Here is a 19,377-nt window from a genome sequence, read left to right on the forward strand (position 1 = left end):
GGGGCTGGTGTGTTTGTGCTCACCATGTTCAGTGTGGTCCCACACATCACCCTCGCAGCTGCTCTTCAGGAACTGCCCACACAAAGTAAAGTGCTCTCACCCTGCCCTGTCCCCCCTGATTCTCCTTAGAGGCGTTCAGAGCCTCTGGTGGTGTCCTGTACACATGAAAACCCTTATGATGGAGGGATTTGCATCACTCAAGGCCACCTTTGCCATGCTTTGGGGGGCAAGCCAAGGGCTATAAGCATGTCCCCTATGTCCCTTAGTTGCTCCAAAAACATCCACCCACTCCTGCCTTAACAGGGTCACCAACAGGGGTCAGGGGGTTTGGAAAGGGTGCTCATTCCCAGGCTGGCCTGGCCAGCAGGCCCCTTCTCTTCTGGCAAGCACAGCCCTCCTAGCTCCCTCTCCTTTCCACCCCCAAGCCACAGTTGCCTCAGTTCCCTCCATCACTGGGACAAATCCTACTGGGAGCCAGCACTGCTCACCCCGCTGTACAGAGCCTGCAGCCGGGCCGGAGGGAGCTTCACACCCATGGCATCCCCTGGCAGGGCTTCCAGGAGGAGCCAAGCAGCTGAGAGCCCAAGCAGCACAAAAACCCACTGGACAAGGCAAACATAAAAGCAGCCAGGCTTCCATGTCACACGCACAGCTGTAATTACAGCCTGACAGCCACGTATCTTCTTCATCTCGAGGAATTAAGCTCGGAACGCATTGTGAGCAGTAAGAAGGGTGCGTGGGCTTAGCGTCGCTCATGCTGGCGCTATCTGTGCTGCCGTGAGGGCCATTGTCCCCAGATGAGATCAGGTCAATCCAGCAGCCCCTATCTCCCTCCTGCAGTGGGGGATCATCGCTAACCGCAGCCACAGTGTGGCAGGCATTGCTGACACCCTCCGCAGGCTGCCAGAGAGATGTTCTCTGCAGCAGGAATGGCGATGAACTGGGTGACCAGAGCTGAGAGAGGTGTCCCCCACCAGCCCACCAGCCACCTGCCTGCTGCTGGGACCTCCTGCCAGCCCCTCTTTCCTGCTACTTGCTGCTCTGGCTATAGCAGGCAGCTCTAGCCCCTGAGCAGCCCCTTCTGCTGGCAGCCCCCCGGGAGCCACGGGGCTTGGGGGAGTTAATTTATTAGTGGCCCATGTAGCCATTCATGCTGCTTTGTTACTTGTGCCTTAGCAAAACAGAGGGCTCCACAGATAATTAATAGACAGCATTGCTAATCCTGTTGGGAGATGATTAGCAATTAAAACTCCTAATTAAGTCTATGCATAATTCACTGAAATTACACTTTGTGTACACAACGGGGAGATTTCCTCGCCTTTGACAAACACGCTCTGGTATGTTCCCTGCTATGATCAGGATGCAGGCCAGCCAGCCACGAGGTAAGGGGAGCTAGAGGCTGGGGTGCAGGATGGGACCCTGCCACCCAGCTTCCAGGTGGCAGAAGTGGTTCCACGTGTTGTTCCCTCTCCTGGGCACCATCCCCCAGAGCAAACCCAGGCAGAGCATAGGAAGGCTCCCATGCTCAGCTCCCGTGGATAGACACCAGTGGGGGCCATCTCTGGGGAAGTGGTATCCCAGGATGGGGAAGGACCAGGGGTGACCCTGCACAGGGAACTACCACATTGCAGGCTGCCTTTCCAGCCCAGACATCCCTTGGACTCTGGCCAGCAGCAGCTGAGGTAGCCCAGAGGGATGCTGGCAGGATCCTGGGAGAGCCCTGGGGACAGCTTTGGAAAGCTCCTGGCAGCTGGGTGCTACTGTCAGGCTCAGCCTGCCTGCCCTGGCTCTGCAGCAGCAGCAGGGAGCTGGCAGCACGTGCCCCAGCCCCCGGATCAGCACCGGGCCCATCTCTGCATCGCCTTCTGCTTCCCTGATCAAGGTCATTCGGTACAGCCGCAATACCTGAGCAAACTACCTAAGCAGCTGGGGTGGAAGTTGGCCTGACCACTGAAGGTCAAGTGTGCACTTATGCATATTCAAAGCTGCCTGCAGGATCGATCGGGTTTTAATTGTTTTTCCTGGGGTTTTGGAAGGAAGTGCCAGGGGCATTGATCAGTCCCAGACAAGGCTGCTCACACTCAGGGGCTGGCAGGGACCGTCGCTGCTGCAGGCACGGGGAAGTGCAAGCAGCGATGATGAAGGGATGAAGGCAGGGGAGAGGTCAGCCACCGCTGGCCGAGAGGAGGAGCCACTGCTGGGCTGTGCTGGAAAATAAAGTTTTTTAATTAAAAGTGGCAATTCTGAGCCGCCTGCTGGCAGCAGCCACACAATCAAGAGCAAGGAGCTTTGCTGTTTAATATTTAAAGACAACGTTTAATCTTTAAACAGGAAAGTTCTTCCTCTGACTGTTAAAGCGAGGCAGAAAGTGTCGGCGGCTCCCCAACACCAGGGTACCCAGCCTGCAGGGGTGGCTGTGGCCACTGGCTCACTGGAGCTGCTGGGACACCGGTGTCACCCACTTTCCTGCCAGCTCTGTGACCACACAGCCACCAGCAGTGGCACAGACCCCTGTCCCTTCAGTGCCCATCCCTGTGGCAAACTGTGAGAAAGTCTGAGATGCCCCTGGTTCACTTGCAAGCCAAAGGATTTTTTTAAAAGCCATGAAACTCTTCCTGTGAGGAAATTGCATTACTTTGTACCTCCCTCTGGTTCAGTCTTAGTGTTGCAGAGACTGGGTTGCTCCCTTTTAGGTCAGACACTGAAGCAGGGCCAAGACCCTGTGGTTTTTTATTTTTATCTGCATTTTAATTGATAAAAATGCAGGCATCTTTTGAAAAAGACATTTTAAATGGTTCTGACCAGAATTCCAATTTAGAGAGAAACACAGTGTTTCTGATCTGCTTTAAAAACCACTTGAACAATGTTTACAGAATAATTTTCAAGCAGCCTGAATACAATTATTTTCATTCATACCATCTCCTAGAAAGGCTTTCCTTTTTTCCTGATTTTGTTTGTAATCCTATGAAGGCTACATTTACCTCCCTGCCAATGCTGCTCCAAAGTCAGATGATTATTAATTATATTTATTTACTTATGCAATCCCATAGGCACACACAGCAGTTCACAGACAAATACTGCCCTGGGTCCCTGATGGAGGGATCTCGAATCAAAGGTAAGCAGATATTCCTGTGATAAATGTGAGCTAATAGCAGCAGGAGATTAGGAACATACTGTGTTTCCATGCATAGAGCAAGCACCACGGATAATCCACACCTTGTTAAACAAGTGCTGGTGTGGGGAGGTAGGTCATTAGGTAACCTGCAGCCCACGTATCCTGAACAAAATCCAAAAACCAGGAGTGGGGATACAACATGGGGCATGGAGATGAGGCACACACAGAATCACAGCATTTGAGGCTGGCTTTATAACAGAGCAAAAAAAAAGGTCTGAAACCAACCTCCTGTTGTACCAGGTCACAAACCTTCCCAGTAGCTATGACACATCTGCCTCAGATGGCAAAGAGGCTGAAACAAGAGCTCTGTCTCCTATTTCTGCCAGCACTGGGTACAAAGATGGTCCCCTGCGCTGGGACAGAGGGTGTGCCAGTGAGGCTGGGCAATCCCATGGTGGTGGTTGCTTGTGCAGTTTGGCACTGAGTTTGGCTCACCTGCCCTTGCTGCAATCCCAGCGCACACCAGCACCCATCCCCAGCAATGCTGGGGCCAGCAAGGCAACAGCACCAACACAACTGGGTCCTGATGTGCTGCTCTGGAGTTTGTTTAAGCTTCACACCATGGACTGTAAGCAGCACAGCTGCAGAGAAGATGTTCCAGGGGGTCAGAAAATTCCCAGAACTGGAACCTGTCAAGCTGATGTATTGATCTAAGTGGACTGAATAATGCTCCATCATTTATTTATGGGAAGTGCCCAGCACACTTCACAAAAACTGGTGTTCGACAGTCAAATTAAGGCAAAATTAAACACCCCACAGCATATTAACAGGCACCTGCTCTGAAGGGAGCTCCACAAATCTTCCCCACATGCAGAGGGAGGAACAGAGCTGGTCCTCACAGAGCTGCTGGGCTCTGCTAAGGGCAAAGCGTTGATGTCTGCAGAGCCAGTCTTGTTCTTTCCACACGTGTCCAGGCTGTGACCTGCTGGCCAGCTCCTGGCCCCTCTGCCCTCCCCTACAGCTGGCATTGCATCACCCTGGATGCTTCAGCTGAAGGGCAGGAGGGAAATGGACCTTTGTGCTGAGAAATGGCATGAGCATGTTCACAAACCAGGCTGCAAGAACTGCCAGGACTGGCACAGGGTGTGTCCTGCCCTGACCAGCTGGGAAACTTTGTCATTTTATGTTACATGCCCTACCAAGAGGTTTTAAATGCTATGTTTCATCTGCTAATTGTAATTTTAATATTAATACAGACACTTTCAGGCAGGGAGAAAATATCTCCTTTCGGAAAAAATCCTCCCAGAAGCAAAGGGGTTTAAGCAGTCTGAGAAGAAGCTGAAGGGTGGGTACCAAGGAATAAGAAAAGTGGTGGGTTTTGCTGAAAATCTCCATTAAGAATTTCAAAAAGACACATGAAATATACATGGTTTTAAATACAGAGAAAGAAGGTGTGAGATCTCCCAGCTGCCCTTAGCTTCGGCAAGCAGCAGGTACCAGCTGTGCTCCCCCAGGATCAGGCTGGGCACAGCTGCTTCCTGATCGAAGGTGAACCCCCTGACATTTCTGCAATGGAGAAAATGTCTTTGGAACAGCAAAATCATCTTCCTCCTCCTGTCACGTCAACTGTGCACTGCATCCGCCCAAAATAAGCATTTCCCATCTAACTGCCCTTATTCCAATGCTGCCACAATGAGGTGTCAAGATTTTATATTGCTGTGTATGGAGGGAAGAAAAAAGAGGTCATGTCTATGACTGAGTGGGCTTTTAAACATGGTTTGAAATGTTTTTAGTGACTGTGAGGTTTTGGTGCTGGGACTGTCTTGCAGGACATCCCTGAACAGCACCCAGGACACTGGAGGTTCCAGAGTGCTCCCATTTTAATTGCATGCCAGTCCAGGAATGGGAGGTGGTAATTTCTTGCTGGGGTTTCTTGCCATGCAAATTTACCAGCACAATATGAGGCAAACGGAACACCACTGAGGAGCTGACCCCACCACCAAACCATTTAGTGGGAGGCTCCGGAACAGGGCTGAATGCAATTAAAGAAAATCAGGTAATGAATGAGCAGCTTGCCAAGCGAAGCTGACAACAGCAGAACTCCTCTGTGGCAGGGAAGGCACGGAGGAAAGCTCGCCTGGCAGGATGGAGGCACGGAGCCCGGGATGGCTCCGGCAGCGCTGGAGCCCGCTACCCTCGCTGGCTGTCAGCAGGCAGGAGCTAAGCCCAGGTGTAACGTGTTCCTTTTAAGCAGTTTAGTCAGAAGTGTTGCCACATTCACAGCTTTTCAAGTATTTTTAAATCACTTACAAAAGCAGGATTAAATGATCAGGAATTCCATTTAATAGGACAAATAAAGAAATAACAATCTACTCCATCAGCCCTGTGAAAGGCAGGTTTGATTTAAGAAGAAAATAAATAAAAAAATAAGTATAAAAGAGGGAGACAAAAAAGGAAAGGGAGGTGGAAAAAAAGGATAATGTGTGTTTACTCAAGCAAAGAAAAAAATATTTAAGTGATGTAGGGGAGAAGATTGCGGTAACTAGTGAAGAATAACATCGTCTGCTTTGCTGTCAAATCACACAAGAATTTCAGTAATAGATTCTCATTCTGACACTCAATTCAATTCGAAGGTGATCCTGCTTTATCCCAACACATCAAATATTAAACACTCGTATTAGCCAGGGTGCCGTCGCCTTTCCCGGCTTAGACGCGGCAGGAAGCTTTTCCCCCTACTTTCTCTCACTCGCTATAATATTCTCAATGTTATCTAAACACGCCTTCATACACTGGGGTTCCTTATCAATCCCATTTGGGGAGGGAGGGGGGTGTACTTAAAACGGTATTAGTTTGGGGGGCTTTTATTATTATTATTTCCAAAGCTTTTCAATTTTGTGTGGAAAAAGCTTAGAAAAAAGAGGTGGAGGGAGGGGAGGCGGCGAGAGACGGAGAGGGAGCGCGGGAGCGAGAGAAAGTATAAAAAAGGGAAAAGCAGCCAGCAGCTCTTGTTTGACTGATGCCTTTCAACAAGGGCAGTCTAGCTTGTCAAAGCCCGGGCTCGAGATGAATTGGCATATCTATTCAGCCTGCCTCTGGATGTCATGCAATACAGTTTCATATTCCCAGATAAGGCACGATAAGCAATTGCTGCCCTGACACCAACTCCATCCATCCCTGCCTTTCTGTCCACGCATATTAGAGATCTCTGCTGCACCACTAACAAGAGGCATTTAATTTTTACAAACACAGTGGTGAGAGGGGCCTCCAGACTGACCAGGTACAGCATCAACACCACTCATGTTTAATTAGTTTCTCTTGGTGCACTGAGAACACTCATGAGGGTGCACAAAAACAACTTTTGCCCAACGTAGCACCTGTGGACCTAAGCCTTGAATTAAACATCTGTGCCAATCATTACTGGGCGGGGGTGACAAAAGCATTTTGTCTTTTGCCAAATGTAACTGCAGTGCCACTGCAGGACATGGTTTGGCAGGGGTTTGGACATGGGAGGACGCTGGGGAAGAAGTGAGCAGTGCCCTTTCCCAGGAAACATCACTCTCCAGAGCACAAACCCTCCAAGAGTGGGGGGAAGGAGAGCAGCTGACACACTGAAAAAGAAGACACCGTGGACGAGGTCTGGCCCCACTTGAGTCAAAGTAAGGAAAAATTGAAAATTCCTGTCAGTGAGAGAATGAGATCTGGACAAAATCCTCTAAGGTGCTGAGGCTTTGCTCGGTACTCTGTCCTCCTCACACAAGGGCTTTCCACAGATCAGTGCCACACAGCCAGCCTCCCTTGTGTCCTGGATGCAGGGAGCCTTTGGCAAGCCCAGCTGCTGTCCACTTCAGTCCATTTACAAAGCTGCTTGTTAGAACAGAAACAACTTTATGCTTCACATCAAGGAGTAAATTAAACAAATAAAATTATGAATGCTCTGTTTTTTGAAAGGTGAGCACTGGGCACACAGGAGCTACCTGGTTCTGCCCACCTTTGGGAAATGCTTTACAGAGGGTGAGGTGCCTCAGGAGGAGGACAGGTCAATCTTAAGGGAAGATGTCAGAGAAGATGCAGAGGATGCAGCATAATTGTATGTGCTTTCTCCTTACTAAAATAAGCAGCCCATGTCATCAGAGCTCTCTACATAGGAGCTTTGCAAAAGGGAAACTGAGGCACGCTGTGATCTCTTGCCTTGCCTATTCCCATTCAGACACATCCGAGCAGCCTCACCTGCTTGAGTCCTGGCAATATCTCAACTCGGCCACAGCTGTACAAATTCACTGCTAAAACTCATCTGAACTTCAGGAGGGGCAGAAGGGACCCTGCAGCCACCCAGAGCCCCTCTCCAGTGTGTGTTTGGATGCTGTGGTCCCATCAGGCAGCAGGAAGGTGTCCCTGCTGTTGTGCCCTGGCTTAGGCTGCAATAGAAACATGCTGACTCCAGGGTGTCAAAGTGCCAAGCGGTTTAGGCTTCACATTTCCCTGTGTTTGAACAAGAGCAGTCTTTGCCTTGCTCCCAGGCTACGGATTATCCTGGATAAAATGTTCTCTACCGCTGTGTGCTCTGCGGCTGGCGACACACTGGGTTAATGCCGGGGAGATCTGGGTCAGAGCCCTGGGTTTGGTCACAAGCAAAACAAAACTACAGGTCTGGGTTCCTGGAGGGCTGGGAAATAGAGCTGGGGTGTGCACAAGCCAGTGGTGGCCCAGGAGAGAGGACAAGCAGAGCCATAAACCACCAAGAAAGCAGCCCAAGGATGGGGGCTGCTAGCATGACCAGAAAGTCTGGGAGACACATGCCCAGTGCCTTTCCCAGGCACTGAAGTGGCAGGGCTGACTTCTCATGGTGTCCCTGGTGGCACTGCAGGGTGACAGACCCGAGCTGGGCTATTCTGATGTGTGCAATTGGCTCCCAGCACTAAGATACACAAGCAGCTCCCGATTAGTGCCTGAAAGGCAGAGACACATGATGACATGGCAGACAGCTTCCAGGGAGTACCTACACGTGGCTGATTTACCCTTCTAGCCCTGGAAGGACAGGCTCACGTCCTGCAGTGCTATCCCCTGACCACCCCAGCCCCTGTGGGGCCAATTCAAGCAGGAAAGCAGCACTAAGCCTTTCCCTACCGCAGCTTTGTGGCCAGCAGAGCGGGAAGCTGGCTATGATACCAAGGAAAACCCACAAGCACACTTCATGGATGATTCACCACAGGCACAGAAGCCTCTCCATACAGATAGGAATGGATTGGTCCAATTCTGGCTGCTCCTGGGGAAATTGGGGGTTCACAGGGAGGGAGAAGATGCCTCTAACTGTGCTGGAAAACAGGAAAATTTTGACAGTGGCCCATCATCATAACACAGACCCAGCATCAGCCCCTGTATACATGAAGACAGAAATGAGCATATTAGCCCCAGCAGATGCACCTTGCTGCAGAACTGAGATGTCAGGGCAGCTGCAAGGTGGATACATCTCACCCACCTTGGATTTAACTGGAGATGAACAACCACCAAAGAGAGCTGTGGTTTTGCCATATTACAACTCGGTGGGTAACAGTATCCATGCATTATTCTTCTCTTTCCAGGGCTTTCCAGGGTCAGACCGTGGCTGTGATGCCCAGACCTCCCCACACACCCCTTTAACCCCAAGCCTTTCCCAAGCAAAGCTGGCACGGGGCTTGCTGTGAAAACCTTCAAGCCATTCAAGAGGGGGTATTTTCCCCCCTCAATTTCTATCTTTACAGACACACACGCTCGCCTCTCCCTCGCTTGCTGTTTAATTTCCGTGTGAGAGGGAAGCAGGTGCCCGTGCTCCCGTGAGCTCTCCCTTCTCTAGGTTTTTTTTCCCTTTTTGGATCCTGCCCCATTAGTTTAGTGCCCAGCCATCTGCGACGTCTCCTGTAATGCTGTCCCCCTTGTGTACCAGGGAGCTTTTCCATTAGCGCCTTTAATATTCTGACACCTTAGCACAGGCTGCTATTACATTCAAACACTGATCGCCCTGTGAAATTACATCGCAGGGCTTGCTAAAATGGAATTGTGTATAATCAGGCTCCTCCATGCACTGTCAGTCCCATCACAAATACAACGTAAAGCAGGCTTATGGATGGGCTTAGCAGCTGCTACAAGTGTATTTTTTTTAATAGATGAAGTATCCCTTATTTAAAGCATTTCCTTAAGAAAAAAAACCAAAAAACAAACCAACAGTGAAAGACAAATCAACAGCTGCTGCATTATGTTAACCATACCACTGGTCTCTTAAAACATGTTATTTAATAAGGTAGCTATCTGTTTATCTATAACTATATCAAACAGAGAAGGAGGGTGAGATAAAGATAGTTAAACAGACAGCCAAGGAGATATCTGCCACTGGGAAATAATAGCTAAATAAAAAGTACCATTATTTACTCCAGAGCAGGGAGGAGGGAGAACCAGCAATTTCCTCCCAGTGCTCCCACCTTCTGGTTCATGGGGCAGCCTGTGCCTGCCTGCATGTACCCCAGCTCACCTTGCCCCAGCCTGCTCATCTCCCCACTACTGCAAAGATAAATCTGTGGGGAAAAAACCCAACTCAGGACCCACGTACTGAGGGTGGAATGCAGGAAAGGCGAGAGAGTGCAGGAGAGCCGTTCTGCTGCCAGGAGCTGGCCTGGTGGGGCAGCCCCCCACTTCCACACAGACTGAGACCAGCTCAAATTAAGGCAAAATCAGCTACAGCAGAGGCTCTGGGTGCATTTCTGCAGGACAGACTAGCTTTTGTGTGGCCAGCACACAAGATACCAACTGCCCATCTTTTTTTTTTTTTTTTTTTTTTAATTCTAGCTAAGGAAGTGATGGATTAGGACAAAGGTATTTCAGGGGGATGCAGGAACCGGCAGGGACACAGATGATGTGTCAGAGAAATGAGCTCCTGAGCTCCCCAGCTCAGAGTTCAAAACGCTGCCTCTTACCATGCCCTAAAGGTTATTCTGTCTGTCTGCTGTGAAATGCAACGGCACATCACCTGAAGGGAGATTTCCAGAGGCGCTGTGACCCTTCTGCTATCTCCTCCGAGAAGCCTCCGCAGGAATGATGAGATTGTAGCTCATTTCCACACACCTTGAAAGAGACGGGCTGGATCAAAGGTGCTGAAAGCAGAAGCAACACATCCTTGGCAGGGAGTGTGCTCTTGCTGTAACGGGCTGGGAAACTGCGTCCACCCCACTGAAAGACCAAAGACATTACCTTTGATCCTAAGCCAGGATGGAAAAGCCAAAATATTGGCTCGTTTCACTGTGTGGGAACAGTTCTGCTTGGGAACCACAAAGTAAAAGCCAGTGACAGAACTGTTGCCCTTTGGAAAGGAACAATCTATTCCTGTGCAAAACACTGCTTTGACTTTTTGACTCCAGTTTTCCCAGTGCAAAACAAAGCCATTTGTCCAGAGCAGACACACTGCTCCTTTGCACCACACACAGCATGTTTCAGCATATGGTGGTCTGGACATTTTTGGCAAGGATGCCTCTGGTGATGGTTCAGCTGCTGTGCACAAACATGCCAGATGGGGATGATGGGACAACAGAGGGCAGAGACCCACGGACAGGTTACCAAGAGAAGAGCACAGGGGAGATGATGTACAACTGCATATCCATTCACAGTGCAGGTGCCAGACAAGGCAGCTCAACTGTCTGGTTTCCACTGTCATTGCCAAGGTTAGGTGCTTGCAAGGTGGCAGCAAGGGAGGGATGCTGGGTGACCATCATGTTCACATCTCAGTTTCATAATGTGTTTGGAAAACCCAGGTCCTGGAGGATGGGAAAGAAATAAGAGTGATCCTTCAGGACCTTCTCACCACTTCTATCCTGCATGTTTTATCACACACCTCTCCTTCAGCTCACATCCTTCGATCCCTTCCATTTTCATGTTCACCAGGTCAGGTCTTCTTGGGACAGATACATGACCTTCTCTAAAACACCTCTGGCACAATGCAGAGAAACTGGTCCATACACAACAGACCAGAGATGCATGGAGATATCTGCCCTGCTCCTTCTTACCTCCTCCTTCCAGACAGCAAACACACAGGAGCAAAACCCCAGTTTTCATTGCAGAGCAACAATCTAACAGCTGTTTGAGTCTCTAAGTGCTGCTGCTGTGCAAGAATTGAAAAAACCAGTTTCTCTGCACTCCCACAAGATGCAAACTGCTCAAAGGAGAGGCAGCTGGAAGAACGAGAGAAAAGCAAGAAATACAATGCATGAGACATCAGGGAAAAGATCAATAAAGATTACTAGGGCAGCAGCCCATCCCCTGCCCGCATTGGAGGCTCTCACGGCTGCAGAAAAGGAACACCAAGGAAAGCTAACAAGGTGCTGCTGTGCCAGTGCCTAGGGATGATACCTGTCTAATCAAAGGTAGAGTTTACACTGGATCATCTAAGCATCAGCTCTTCCTCATGATTATTGACTCAGGTCAGTGTTAAGACTGAGGAGGTTAAAGCAGAGGCGCCGCTAAGAGCTGTGATGGATGCAAACACCAGGCAAGCAGCCCAGCTAGCAGAGCCTGCTGGGGCACCAGTGGCAAAGTTGAGGTTTCCCAATTTCAATGGAAGAACAAACAAAAGGAGATGGTCTGAGGGGCTGGGCAACACATTATGAGAGAATCAATTTGGAGAGAGGTTACAAAAGTAAAGAATAAAGGGACTTGCAAGGAGAACATGCCAAGGTCCTGAGAAGAAGGTTATTAAAGGAAGCATGGGGGGGATGAACCACAGAAGCTACAGCCAGGCAGGACACTGGGGCAGGACTGGATAACTGGACTGGAAAGGGGACACCAGCACCATCCTATAGTCTTGAGAAGGTGACAGAGGAAATAATGTCACAGTTGACAGAAATGAAGAGCTTTGGGTCCTCAAGAGCTCAACTCATGTCTTCCAAGAGAGCTTAAGGCACCTCCACAGCTCTTTGGTGCCACCAGCTTCACTGACCTCCAGCCAGGCTGGGCCCTTACAAGGACACAGGGAGCCACTCGCAGCCAGCCAAGCAGGGTCTCCTTACTGGGCAAGCTGGGACACTCTCTGGCTGTGGCTTTTAACCATGTCTGCAATTCACCTGTAAGGTGCTGGGAAGGGCTGTGACACCCAGACACGTGGATGCCCCTGGGTCCTGCTCCCTGTGAAGGCACCAGCACTGCTTGCCACTGCTGAGGCCCAGATTCTGCAGCAGGGCTGGCTCTTTGTGGCCAGCGAGCCTGGGGAATTCTAGTAGGATTTGCCCTGCAGCCTGCTGGTGATACAAGACCTGAGGAGCACATCCCAGGATCTCTGCCCAACGCTACTGGGCATGTGCAGCAGAGGGATGGTCCCCATTGCAGCCATGGGCAAGAAAAGAGCTGTGGGGTCATGGAATGCTCATCCCACCCACTCAGCATCCTCCAGCTGCCCTCTGAACCCATCCCTAACCTACATGTGCTGCCTCAGCTCTGGCTGGGGCTGGTGGAAAGATGAAAAGCAAGTAGAACCAAATGTCCCCAGAGAAGAGCTGGTATGCAGCTGGCGGTTGCAGGGCTGAGATGTGATGAGTAGGTCCATGGGCTGTCCAGAAGGCACTTGGCTGTGGACCACTTGGCTTTCCCAATGTGGAACCATGGCAGGCAGCCTGCCCACTGCCAGTGTGCCAGCAAAGGGCAAGAAGCTGGTGTGGAACAAGGTGTCCCAATTAGTTCACCACTAATCTAATTAGATCTCCATGGGGAGGACTAGAGCTGGCAAAATGACACAGCTGCCTCCTTGAACAGGCACTCAACCTCTCCCGCCTGCAGCATTTTATTTTTCAGATTTTTACCCTCCAGTACTGATTTTCGTCTGGCTCAGCAGAACCTGCCCTGCCTTGGGTGCTATTGCTTCTCACCAGCAGAGCACAATTACATGTGTACACAAACAGGCATTCAGTGATCACACACAGCATCCAAGCTCTCTGCTCCAGTGTCAGGGCACAGCTGCTGGGACTGCAAATCACAGGTTTAAGGAGACATGGGGCACCAGAAGGCAGAGCTGATCAGGAGGACATGGCAGAGTACACCAGGTCCCTCTGACTCCCTCCCTGAGTGACAGCAAGCCATGTAAGCCTGCCTGCCCTCCCCACTGCTGCCCTGCACCACCCCAGAGAGCTGGCAAACAAGCTTCAAACCAGACTGCTCCTTGTAATCGGAGTCAGTCAGTGTGTGTGTTACGCTTCAGTTGATGGCTGGTGTTAAATTCAATGCCTTGAGTATTGATTTCCTTGCACATCCCGGACTTTGTTAAAGGGTTAGCTGTGAACTGAGATCAAAGGGAGGTTAACTCGTTTCTCATAAGTGGTAAAGCAGACCTCCAGCAAACCGGGCACCAGGCCTCCTCCGCAGAGGATGCTCCATGCATGTTGTTAGCTACCCCAGTCACCTCAAAAGCCAGATAAAGCCACAAAGCTGCCACAAAGCAGGGAATAAAACTGATCCCAGAAACTCCCCATGGACCCTCAAGCTATTATGAGTGCACACTGGGGACAGACAGCATGAGTTAGCTCTTCTTCTCCCCAGACTGTCCCCCACCACAGGGGGGGACAGTTGCTTGGCCACAGAAAAAAGGGGGGAAGCAAATCTTTCCTAGCTGCACCCCCAAAGAAGCTGCCCCTGGGGAGCTCAAGAGAGGAACAGAGGCCTCTCCAAGAAGACTGGGGTGTCCTAGAGCTATGGGTAGTAGAGAAGGAAGACAAAGTTGCTGCTCCCCAAAGGACCACCTGGCAGGGACATGGCACCCTCCCTGCCATGGCCAGGTGTAGAGGACAACTTGAGCCAACACTGCCATCAGCACCACCTCAACCTGTGTGGCAACATGCCTGCTCCATTTTACTTTACTCTCTTCTTGCCTCTCCCTGCCCCACATAAAGAAATTTTGGCACCGACAGCACCAAAATCAGCAGGTTTTGCCAAGGCAGTAAGAGTTAAGTACACAAATAACATGACACTAACAAGCTTTACCTTTGTAATTTTCAAGGGATGGAGGCAGGGAGAGAGGTGTAGGAGACAATCTGAAATTGTTATCGCTAGTATTAATGAATGCCCAGAGGCACTGAGCAAGAAGCATCCATTTCAGATGAACATCTGTCAACAGTAAGTGGTAAAATTTCAGAAGTAGCTAAGGTACTTCAAAGCCTGATTGCACCAGCTTCCCAGGAGGCTTAAGCACCCAAGTAATTTCTAACAGTAGGGCCCTGGCCCCTAAGTCATCTGGGCACCAATGTTATTTCTCAACTCCTCTACTCCAAGGTCTACTTGCAGCACAGTACAGCCTTCCAACAACCACCTTTTTCTTCAGACATTCACTGGGTTCCACTGGCTCTGTACCTTCAACCCCAGGGTGGCAGCACATCCAGTCCTCACCTCTCCCAGTAGCCAGGCAGCTTCAGTTGAAGAAATTACAGTACACTTTGCCCTCACACCCCTAAAAATCTCAACCCAAAGCACCCTGCAATGCTGGTGGCATAATTCCCCCCGTCCTGCAGCACTGGTAGGGAAGAGGGATCCATCAAAGCCCATCTTGGGGGTGAAATCCTGAGTGGCAGCTTCATTCCTCAGCACCTATAGTCACATTTAATTATAATGTCCTCTGTATAGTGCTAAACAGGTAATGCCCTGCCCCTTCTCCCCTCTCCCAAACTCCTGCCACCCAGCATTGCCCCAGCAGCCTATTTGTTTTTAAGTGAAAGGTTTATACCAAAGTGCTTAGGGAATATCTGCTCAGTGCCCAGCATACCAAGTGCTGAAGATTTCACTTAAACTCTCAGCATCTGTGTATCTCAACTAAATTAAGCTATTTGCTATAAAAGAGCCCAATGACAGTAATGGAATAATAACAGCATTAATAAAACACAACAATCCTCGAATGAGAAGTGGATGCATCAGCTAGCTTCAACCAAGAGAAGAAGGCTATTTTAAAATCACACACAAAAACCATCTGGGGGTGGAGAAAACCAACAAAAGCTCCGAAATGCAGAGGTCAGACTGAAATTATGTTTTTAACCTCAAAAGAAAGATGCTTGCCAGAGTCTTCCCAGCCAGAGAGCTCCCTTGCCAGCTGGAAATTAATTTCCACAGCTCCCAGAAAAGAAAGGGCTTAGAATGGGTATGCTGGCTCCACAAAAGAGGGGTGGGAGCACTTTTTGGGGGGAGGACACAGAATTGAAAGCCCAAAATAGAAGTGATCCCTCAAGCATCAGCAAGGTTTGTTTTTGGGGACAGACACATTGGAGTTGGGGGTGATGCTGTGCTGAACATGTCAATACTGAGCTAGTGACCAGGGCCAGATGCTGCTACATCATTATGCAAACATCCAGATGTCTCAAGCTCACCACACTGCCATTCCCCTCTTCGTGGAAAAGTCGCCTTCACTCTATCCACAAATTCTTCCTCTTTCCTTTGTTTTTGATGAGATCAAGATTAAACACATCCCCTTCAGTTTCAAAGTCACCTAAAAACTGTCTGTTGCAAGGATAAAATAGCCCTGGGACCTGCAGTAGAGGTGGGAACAGGTGTACCTGAGACAAAATCCCATCTCTGCCTCCTTTACAGGATGAGTTTTAGTACACGGTGATGATAAGAGCGATTAAAGAGCATTAAGTATGCTGTGCTGTGTCTCTGAGGTCTTGCCACAGCTCCGATCCTGTCCAAAGCAACACCCCAAACTTGCTTTGTGGGGGACTGGGAGAGTGGGAGATCCTGGGAAGGGGAGAAGATGAAGGAAAAGGAGACCTCTGTGTTCACCACCAGCTTCTTATTGACCACCATGTTGAGAAGTAGCAGGCTTGAGTCAGCAGCAGGCAGGGTCTTTGTGATTCTCTTGCATGTAAATTCCTCCAGCTCAAGCCTTGCCCCAGGGGCAGAGAAAGCCCAGTCCCTTCCCTGGCCAGGCTCTGTTGTAGCTGGCTGCCCCTGCACAGGGTACATGAGAGCTGCTCCTCTCCTCACCCCAGCTGCCCAAAGCCCACGTGCAGATCCCCTCGAGGATAATGTGGCAGAGACAGATGTCACCTCTTCTCACTGACATGGAAGGAAACACGACCCAGGTCACAGCTGTGCAGGTGAGCTCAGCACTGCCTGCCCTTCCTCTGTGGCACAGCCTGAGCCACACAAGAGGCAAGTGAGTTATCCCTGACTCCAAAAATGCCTTAGGCAGAAGGCAGGGAGTGGCTGGCTGCCTTTCCCACAGCACAGTGAATACCACCTTTGGGTCCACTTGCCATTTAAAAAGGAGTGAAGAGGGACGAAGAGGTCAGAGGTGTAGTGCCCAGAGTGCCAGGCTCGTGTGCTGCAGGATGGCTGGAAGCCTTCTGGCTACAGGTCCATAGCACAGGTCCTCCTGCTGTCCCCTGAGCAAACAGGTTCAACTCAACTGACCAATCTCCAGGTGACCCTCCAAACTTGTGCCTTTCTAAATTCCTATGGAGAAAATGCCAAAGCAGCCGTTGCCCCACACTTGAACAGGCTGCAAATTTCTTTGTTTTCATTACAAATTCCAATCCTGATGCCTTTTTATTTTTTTTTAGCCATTTCTGCTCTGCCCCCCGGAGGTGCTGCTGTGATTGAATGAAACACAACCCCAGGCTCCAATAAGTGTATTTCAATTACATCTGTCACCATGTAACAATGTAATGATATATCATGTGATATTAAATCCATGGTAATCATATCAGCGATTTTTTTAATAGTGCACTAATCACATTATTACATCTCAATAATTAACAACAGAAGGCCTAAAAATCCTGGATACAAACCAGAAAGCTCAGAGGGTGCCCAGCTCCTGCCTGGGAGAGCCCAGGAGAAGAGCAGGATGGCAAAGTGCTGTCTGGTGGGCATGGCATAAGGGAGCAAGGGCACAGGAGTCTGGCACCAGCATTGTCATGCAGAGCATGCAGGTAAGGCCAGATTCTTTCCCAGTCACAGACTAAAGGGGAATCGAGTATTTTGGAGCTAGGAAGAGACACTTGTACATCTCATCTTGCACAGCATTGCTCCTTTCTCTTCTGCTGCTCCTGCACTGCCCCTTTTCCTCCAACAAACCAGCTCCTCTTCTCTGGTAAGTGCCTTGGGAAGGTGTCATCCTGAGGCACACAAGCACTGCAGTGCCCCACTGCAGAGGGAAGGACAGTGTCCTGAAAAGGAGGGCTGATCCTACCAACACATCCACACCAAATCTGTCAGCTTAAAACTGCAAACTGGTGAAAGCCCTTTGTAGGGACAGTGGTCCTCTGGCTCACACCCTCCACTCCAGCTCTTGCCTGAATGGCTGGAGCAAACTGGGGCTGGGGTCCAAAGCACCGACTGACATTGCTTGTGTGGAAGGGAGTCACTCAGTTTTGTGTGAGCAAGCTGCTCCCCACAGCTCCCAGCTGTATTTTGCTCCTTGCAGGATGAGGGCAAAGGCAGCAGCGGGCAGCAGCTGGCACAGAGTGCCAGAGTGTGGGGAGTTCCGTGCCTCACCGTCCCCGGCTGTGACAGAGCTTTCTTCCAGTTGCAGCCTGGTCAATCTAGCACTTTCCACATCACAAGCTGATCTGAAGAGAGCCTCATTACCCGCCTTAAAGTTCCAGCCAAGCACTTATCTCTTAAAGACAGGATTTAAGAAAAATTTGACTGATCATTTCTCTCCTCATTTAGTTTGGCTGCTCTGAACCAATTCAACCTGTGAAGTTGAAATAGTGAGAACAGGAGGAAAAGTGTGGGCAGGCAGTCACACCAAACACTGCACACAGCATCCCAGCTCCCCTGCCAGCTCTTCCCAAAGGGTCACATCCTGGCTCAGCCTGATTGACACAGCCTTCTTCAGTGCCAGGAGTGGCCAAGGAGCATTTCCCAGCACTAAAGTGGAGACATCTCTTCCTCCCCACCCACAAAGGGACAGGCATTTGGGAGATCATTAAAACCCTGCTATCCAGACTGTACCTTTATGTATGCTTGGAAATGCCAACTGCATCAATCCCAGACCTGGGAGAAAAGGATGAAGAAAAGGATGAGCCAGGACTGACAGCACCACCATCCCCACATCTTCAACTAAGGAGAGGATAGTCCTGTGTCCTTAACCTCATTGTACGTCCTCCTGCCATCCCACTTTTCAGCTGCACTGTGCCCACAGCCATGCCACACACCAGCAGGTATGTGACACCCAGCAATGCCCTGCTCTCTCCCCACTGCGCCCTGCAGAGAGGCTGGGGAGAAGGTCACAGGGAGGTGAAGGGGCTCTCAGGGCCAAAAGGAGCTTCAGCAGCAAGCAAAGAGGCCCTGCTAGCCATTTAGGGGTGATCCTGCCAAGGGCAGGCAAGACAGATGGACGCACACCTTGCTGGCCAAGGCAGTGCAGTTGGACTTTCTCTCCTTCCCTCATTTCTCTTCTTTTTTTTTTCCCTTTAATTTTGTCTTGGAAGCCACGATCCTTTAAAGATGTGCACGTCTCATTAGCTCTACCTTGACAATCATTACTGTTCCTGCCAAGGCAGGAGCAGAGCTCAGCCTGAGCGTGGGGGAGTCCATTACCTTGTAGTTAAAGGGACATTGACAACTCTGGGCTGCCTGATGGTCTGACACCCCCTTGGAAGCAGGATTGCTCCTGCACTGTGCTGTTCCTCCTCCTCTACTGAGAAATAACCCCCAGGCAAGATGCAAACCTTGCAGTGATGGGTTATACTGCAACCACCACCAGGCACATCCCCCTGGATGGAGACTTGTAGGGCCAAGTCTGTGCCCACAGCCGCTGGGGCAAGGGGCACTGAAGAACCCAAACCTTCCCAACATATTGCACATGGCCTTCACACAACCACACCTCACTTCAGCAAATGCATGCTCTTGGGTGGGACCACAAGACCCAAGCCCAGCCATGACCAAGCAGGGAGTCCAAAACATCCACAGAGGCCATACTAGAGGGTGGAGTAGGGACTCCCATGAAGGACCCTGGGACAAGGGCACAGTCCCCACATATGAATGCCTGGTGGCATAACTTCAGCAAGTTCTGTCCTTGCTTCAAAGTACAACATAACCTACACCTATGAGTTTGTCCCTAGCTTTTTTGGCTCTGCAGGGTGCCACGTGGGCCACCACATACTCACAGGTGGGGTTGAAGAAGGGTTCAGGTGGATGAGTATGCAGTGATGGTGAACCCAGAAAAGAACCCTACTCACTAAAGATGCTGTCCAGTGAGTCCTGTTTTGGCCCATAGCTGGGGGCTGTTACTCTCCATGGCTGTCCCCAGAGCCTAGTTTGTCCCA

The 19,377-nt window shown here is 50.2% G+C and overlaps 1 protein-coding gene across 5 annotated transcripts in view; it reads right to left on the reverse strand.

Annotated features, from left to right (window-relative positions):
- Nucleotides 1-19,377, reverse strand: part of ERI3 (ERI1 exoribonuclease family member 3) — a 128,900-nt gene that overhangs the window by 36,210 nt on the left and 73,313 nt on the right. The window lies entirely within an intron of this gene.

Source organism: Zonotrichia leucophrys, chromosome 8 (assembly GCF_028769735.1).
Source record: "Zonotrichia leucophrys gambelii isolate GWCS_2022_RI chromosome 8, RI_Zleu_2.0, whole genome shotgun sequence".
NCBI classification, from domain to species: domain Eukaryota; kingdom Metazoa; phylum Chordata; class Aves; order Passeriformes; family Passerellidae; genus Zonotrichia; species Zonotrichia leucophrys.